This window comes from Pseudochaenichthys georgianus, chromosome 2, assembly GCF_902827115.2.
Source record: "Pseudochaenichthys georgianus chromosome 2, fPseGeo1.2, whole genome shotgun sequence".
NCBI lineage: Eukaryota > Metazoa > Chordata > Actinopteri > Perciformes > Channichthyidae > Pseudochaenichthys > Pseudochaenichthys georgianus.
This window is the reverse complement of record NC_047504.1, coordinates 6327081-6334370: the sequence shown is the minus strand read 5'-3', so window position 1 is coordinate 6334370 and position 7290 is coordinate 6327081.

Here is a 7290-nt window from a genome sequence, read left to right as displayed (position 1 = left end):
TGGACATCACGTAATGTTAGCAAGTGTAACGTTAAACTAAAATAAGTTTAACATTTACCAATGTCGACATCAAATAATGTTACCAAGTACGTTTGCAGAGAAATGGCAAAAATATATAGCACGGAAAAATAAAACTTGAAGTTGAATTAGAACCACCATGCGGGCCGGGACGCATGGTATGCTAGGTAGCCAGCTAATAACATGGTGGTATGCTAGCTGCTTGCTAGCTAGCTAATTAACGTTACCGCTGTAACATAAGTTACGGATAAAATGAGTTAATGTATGTAACATTTACCAACGTCGACATCACGTATTGTTACCAAGTGTAAAGTTAAACTAAACTAAGTTTAAGACTTACCAACGTGGACATTACGTAATGTTAGCAAGTGTAATGTTAAACTAAACTAAAGTTTAACATTTACCAACCTCGACATCAAATAATGTTACCAAGTACGTTTGCAGAGAAATGGCTAAATATATAGCATGGAAATAACAGTATGCTACGAAATACAGCAGCATAATTAAATTGTTGTTTTCACTTAACACAATGTAATGGTTGCTCTCTGTCTCTCCGGTGCAGGAAAAGATCTGTCGTGCTGAGAAATGGCTCTCTTCCTGGGCGGCCTGGGTTGTGTGAAGACGGTCCTGTTTTATAGCTTTCTGTTTAATGCGCATGTGCGGGCCTATGCGTAACCTTAAAATTGTATATTCGTCAAAACGGATATTTCTTAGTTGAGCTCTGAATTAAAAATATTTTCATTCAAAAAATATATTGAAAAACAAATTATTATTTGAAAAAATAAAACAAATGTTAAATTGAATGAAAGGAGAATTATAAATTGGATGGAGTACAGCTCGAAAACCTTTTTCCAGTGTACAGATTAGTCATTAAACAGGCAGAGTCAGCAGTATGGGACAGACCGGGGAATCGAGTGAGACTGAAGAGAGCTGCTGCACGATTGTAAGAGAGGGTTCTCTCTTCAAATTCTCTTAGAGGGTATTTGAACATGTTTCAATGTCCAAACATGTATTTGTCTCATACTGCCTGTGCCGCAGCACCTCTTTTCCCCCTCTGTCTGAAACCAGAGCCCAGTCTGCTCCAATTGGTTAGCTGGCCGGCACTGTTGAGTTTTGTCAGCTGCTTAGCCTATCAGGTACAATGTGTTGGAGCTCTAGCCAATAGAAGAATTAGTGTTACACAGTGATGTTACGGCGGTAAACAAAGGAGTCCAATGGAGACATTTCAGGCAGGGGGGTGTTGTGGGAGATGAAACTCAAGGATTTTTATTTGTACCCTTTGCAGACCATTTACATGCACACAAACTATAACACTACAGGAAAGTGATAGCCCCCAAAAAGCCTAATAGGGCCTCTTTAAAACTAAGGGAGTAAAGCTGTGAAAACTGGACTAGCATATCTTCCATAAAGAACCAACAGAAATATATGAGGAAGATAAAAAGGTTAAAATCCCAAACTAAGGCGACTGAATGGCGAGGTGTCCGCCAGCTGAGAGACAACTGTTCCTCTTCCTCCAGCCTTCCTTTACATGGGACTTTAGTGCAGATCAGGAACACCTGGTAGAGGGTGGAGCAGAGAGTTCAGAAAGGGGCAGTCCATTTGGATGCCTAAAAAGGATTTAAACTGTCTAAAATACATGAATATATGGATAAACAGAATTAAAAAAACTTGATTGAAAACATAAGTCTGGAGTTTTTTTTAATAATATGCACTGATACTATCCATGGACCACAGTAGTTAATGGATGCCTGACTGGGGGTTTACGGTTTGTGTAAGAAGGGGGGCGGGTAGAATTATGGAGGGAAAGATTTTTAAAAATCAGGTAGAGACAAAACTGGGTAATCAAGGAGCCAACTACTCAAGTTTAAATTAACAATATAATTTATTAAGGAGAACATAACTTTACTAAGAAACAAAAAAGCCTAAAACTATTTTAAAATACAATTCACCCCACTTAAAACAATACAAACAATTCAAATGCTAAAAGTATTTTATTTAAAACCAAAACTCTTTCCTTGGCTGCAAAGGTGCTCCATCCAGCTGCTTCTTTGAAGGCCGTCAGCTGCTCCAGCTTCACTCCCACTAGATACAAGCAGCAGTCGCTTTTCTTATAAAAATCAACAGGTCTTTCCCTTGAGAGTGTTCGCTACTCACAAAATAAAGTCTTGGTCTTCTGTCTTGAGCTTCACACTCTCTCTCCTTGACTGCCAGGGTCTCTTGGTTCCTGCTCTCCTCTGATTCTGCTGTCTAGTCTGTCTTCCGCCTCTCAGTCCCTCTCCTACTGCTCTTTCCTTCAATATATTAAGGTGTGGCAACTCATTGTCAATCAGCATGGCAGAAATCGGTTAAAATCCAATCCAAAGATTTCAAAATAAAAGCATGCAGCAGGAAGTAAAACCAGTTAAAAGCAAACACATTTCAGAATAAAAGCACACACTAAAATCTGAATAATAGGTATGAAAAACACACACATAAAAACCATGCAATACTGAACAATTAAAGATACTTCGCCATATGGAGAATTAAAAGGCCACTACAAGAAGACCTGATGGAGACCAAAGAGAGCTTTAAAAAGCAACATTTAGATTTTAAAGTCAATTCTGAAGCTAATAATAAACCAACGAAGAAAATTAAGATGATGTGCTCCAATCAAGGTCTGTAGATATTTTTTTATTTAGTGAACATAAGTGCAAACAGGGAAAACAAGAGAAGAGGAGAAAAGAGAGAAGTGTGATAAACAGTAGAAAATAGTCATAGAAAGGGGGTTTATTCCCCCTTTCTATGACTATTTTCTACTGAAGACAAATGAAGATGGGAAGGGAAGAAGGAACCATTTCTCTCTCGTGTGTTGTCACCGGACACCCGAGAGGACTGCAGCAAACTGGACTTTAGTTACAGCAGAGAAATGACACCGGATCCACAGAGATCAGGTCGCATCTCAGAGGAGGAGAGAGTTCACCAAGGGATGAGGAAATGATGGAGGAGAGGCGACAAAAGGAGCTTTTATAGAGATGTTTACATCATGAACATGGTAGCAATTCAAAGGTTCTGTAGGATTCATCATCTGGGGACCACGAATGTTTGATCTGCATACAATTCACTTTCAAGATAATCCATCCAATAGTTGCAGATGTTGATTCCTTACAATGTGTGTGTGGCTGTGTGTGTGTGGCTGTGTGTGTGTGTGTGTGTGTGTGTGTGTGTGTGTGTGTGTGTGTGTGTGTGTGTGTGTGTGTGTGTGTGTGTGTGTGTGTGTGTGTGTGTGTGTGTGTGTGTGTGTGTGTGTGTGTGTGTGTGTGTGTGTGTGTGTGTGTGTGTGTGTGTGATGGATGCTCCAGCAGAGTACAGTGGTTAGCATTAAAGTGCAGCCTCTCGGGTTCCTCGTCTGTCAGTATCAGCAGCATCACATCTTCTCGTTCTCCTCTTTTACCTCTGTCTTCCTTTATTTCCCTCCGTACCTCTTCTCTCTATGAATTCAGTTCCATTTCAAGAAAAGGGTTTGTTGGTGTGAGCATACTGGGATTAAGCTTTGACAGAGAGATGCTCGTGGGGGATTGTGACATATCAAGTTCTGCAGAGTGTGTCTGACCCTCAGAAAACAGCACTGATAGGATGCATTGGTGCAAATGTGTGTAATTGTAAGATACTATAATGATTGTGAGGACACAAGCAGTCCGTATGTAAAACACATCTCGGTCTCACCTGCACCAGCAGAGTGGTTTCCATACATAACACTGTGTCCATCACCATCATATTGAAGCCTCACAGAGAAATGATCAGTCTCTGTTTCCCTCTCCCTCTCTATCATCCATCTCTATCTCCCTCGCCCTCCTCCTCTCCCTCTGTTTGTGTCCTTTGCCCACTGCGGTGGTCTCTGGTTTCCTTAATGGTTCCCAAGATGCATTGTGGCTTTGTGGGAGCGGTAAGGCGCAAGGGAATGTGAGCGTGCGGGTGTGTGTGTGTGTGTGTGTGTGTGTGTGTGTGTGTGTGTGTGTGTGTGTGTGTGTGTGTGTGTGTGTGTGTGTGTGTGTGTGTGTGTGTGTGTGTGTGTGTGTGTGTGTGTGTGTGTGTGTGTGTGTGTGTGTTTGTGTGCGGGCAGAGAGAGGTGATGCGGTCATTTCGACACATGAGAGGTTTTCCATCAGCAGGCTGAGCGAGCCTTCAAAGGCACTTACACACACACCCACATACACACACACTCCATAGACACTCAAACTGACGAATTCACACATTATGTACATTGTAGTTGGAAAGTGCTCCATGCCAATACATTGTATTAAAAATGTATTAAAAATCCATCCCAGCGGAAGCTATCTGCTGTTTCCGTTTGTTCGTCTAATGTGAACAGTTCCTCACTGTTTGTCAGGACTGCAGGACTGTACTGTTGTCCTATTTTAACTTATTGTTGACATAAAGGAAAGCTCCAATAGCAAAAGAATGCATTACATTGTTCTTAGCAGATGATTATAATAAGGTTTGGCATCAAAAAAGTTTTATTTCACATATTCCTCACGTCAAATGGATGCTTGTAGCCTCCGTGTTGGGGTCCCTGTGCAATACAAGAATCTAGTATAGGTCAAGAAGTCTGGAACGGTAAGGAAAAAGAGGCAGGTATGCACTTTCAAAGAAGGAGAAATGTTTGAATAATAAATCATGTTACAGACCCCCCAAATTCCAGATAATATTTGGAGGAATCAACAATTTTCTTCAGAGTCTCGTCCCAGATCGTCTGTTGACCTTAGCTGACCTTTGCAAAAGCAACCCAGCAGGCCCGTTTTCCCCCCAGAATGCAACACACATCATCTCACTGTCACTTTTCTGTCTGACAAAACACACCAGTTTTGCATTTGAAGTGTTTTGTGAAAATTATACCGATTCAGCACTTATCACAACTTAGACAACTTCACAGTTGAACGTGTTAGTTAGTGTGTGTGTGTGTGTGTGTGTGTGTGTGTGTGTGTGTGTGTGTGTGTGTGTGTGTGTGTGTGTGTGTGTGTGTGTGTGTGACGCAGCTCAATATGTTTGATCAAACCAATTAAAGGCGCGTCGCGGCGATGGCGTCGATGGATGAGTTTCTAACGATGAGAGCGTCAGTGAATATGCAAAGCGCCAGCGGAGAGCAGATTTCATAGCGACAACTTGATTACCTCATTGATTTTTATCTAAAGTGGCATCAAATATGAATAAATATTCACATTAGTATGTGAGGGACAAAACATGTGGAAGTCCGAGAGATGCGAAGGTGTGTGCAGTGATCCACGGGATTATGGGAAGGGGCCATTTGGGAATCTTTCTATCTCTGTGAGAAGTTTAGGGCTTTTGGACTTTCGGACTCTCCACTGTCCTGATATCAATGTAGTGCACTTTAAACTGATCCTGGATATATAAATGAATCCATTTGGGAACCAGGGCTTTTGGAGCTGCATCTGTCCACTTTTCATTGGCTATCACGTCTGCTTTTTTGTTGTCAAAAGCTCTGTTATTGTGAACATATCACCAAGAGAACCACCATCTTATATGCCAATAATGGAACATTTTCCATCAGTCCTCTGACCTTGGCCTAGCCGGTCACCTTCACTCTCTCTCATTAGTCCTTCTCTCTGACTTCAAGTAGTGATCAGTTTCAATACGAATCTACGGTGGCCCTGAGAGCTCAAAGCACTGCAAAAGAGAAATAAAATGAAGATGACATTTAGACAACATACTGCAAATGTAGAGAAAACTAGCATCTATAGAAATACACTGCAAGTAGCTTTCATTGCAACATCAACTGCAGATCCATTTAGTTAATTGCGTAGAAAAAAATGCATCATGTTCATCTAAAAACCTGATATAACTTAAAAAAATTACAGTTTGCATGATCTGACCATTGAAACCTATTTGGATACATACTATTTAACAGTATTTGTATATATTTTGTGTTTTTTGTACACTTAGTTCTACCATCTATATTTGTGTTATTATTCAAATATTTCTATTGCTCCTCAGTTAATTGATCAGTGTACATTCCACACATAAATACAGAAAATGTGCTATGATCGTTTTTCATTTAAAATCTCCACGTGTCAACTGGTAGTGTCTCTATGTTCCCCCCCTCTCTCTCTCACTCTCCCCCCTCCTCCTCCCCCTGCCTGGTAATTTGATGCTGAAATATGTATCTGAGGATATTAAATAAATTATGTATCTGTTATTTACTAATGGCCCTATCGACTGCAGAGGCTGCCCTGTGATAGGGTGAACCGGGAGAACTGGAGAAAGACATGATGGAGGGACAGAGGGAGAGAGAGACAAGCCTTAAAAGGGTTTCACTGGTCCCTGGAGGGGAGGGGGGGAGGTTGAAGCCATCGGTCTCTCTCCTCCTTCCCTCCTCCCTCTTATCTGTGGAAAACACTTTTCGTCACATTTGAAGGCAGATAGTGATGCATTCAGAAATACTGTAACAGAAGTCAAGTACAAATCAGAGTCAGTGGTTCCAACGAATAAACTGATGCATGTGTTTTTGTGCATGTCAATGGTCTGCAGAGGCTAACATCCCTGTGTTTCTCTCACACACTCCTCCCCCCTGCCTGAGACACCTCCACTGTACTCCTTTGTCTACTTCGGGAACAAAGTGACATCACTATGTGACACACGCGCTTCCGTTGGCTTGCGCTCCAACACATTGTACGTGATAGGCTAAGGGACGGGACATCTCTAAGTGGTTGACCAATCAGAACAGACTGGGCTCTGGTTTCAGACAGAGGGTGAAAAGGCATTATAACCTCGGAGTTTCTAGTTTTTATTTTACAACAATTTAATAAAGTTTACCTAACTAAAAATAACAATTTTGTAAGTACTTTTTCATCATTGGAGGGATTCCCGAACCCCCAACAAATTATTAAGATTAATGCAACTACAGATGTGGCTGGAGTCTATAAGTCTGAACCGTTTGTGTGTGTGTTTGTATGTGTGTGTGTATTTCTTATCAGCATTTGATTCTAAGCTTCATGGCACCGAACCTGGGATCAATGGGCCTAGACCAGCAGACGCAGAGTGTGTGCGAGTGTGTGCTGTATGTCAGTGTGTGTGTGTGTGTGTGTGTGTGTGTGTGTGTGTGTGTGTGTGTGTGTGTGTGTGTGTGTGTGTGTGTGTGTGTGTGTGTGTGTGTGTGTGTGTGTGAGAGGCCAGAGTTATTAGAGTGTGCATCTGTACAGTACATCATTGTTTCTCTTGAAATGTGCGTGTGTGTGCCCATAGTGGAGCCAGTATGTGACCAGATAATGTTGCATATCG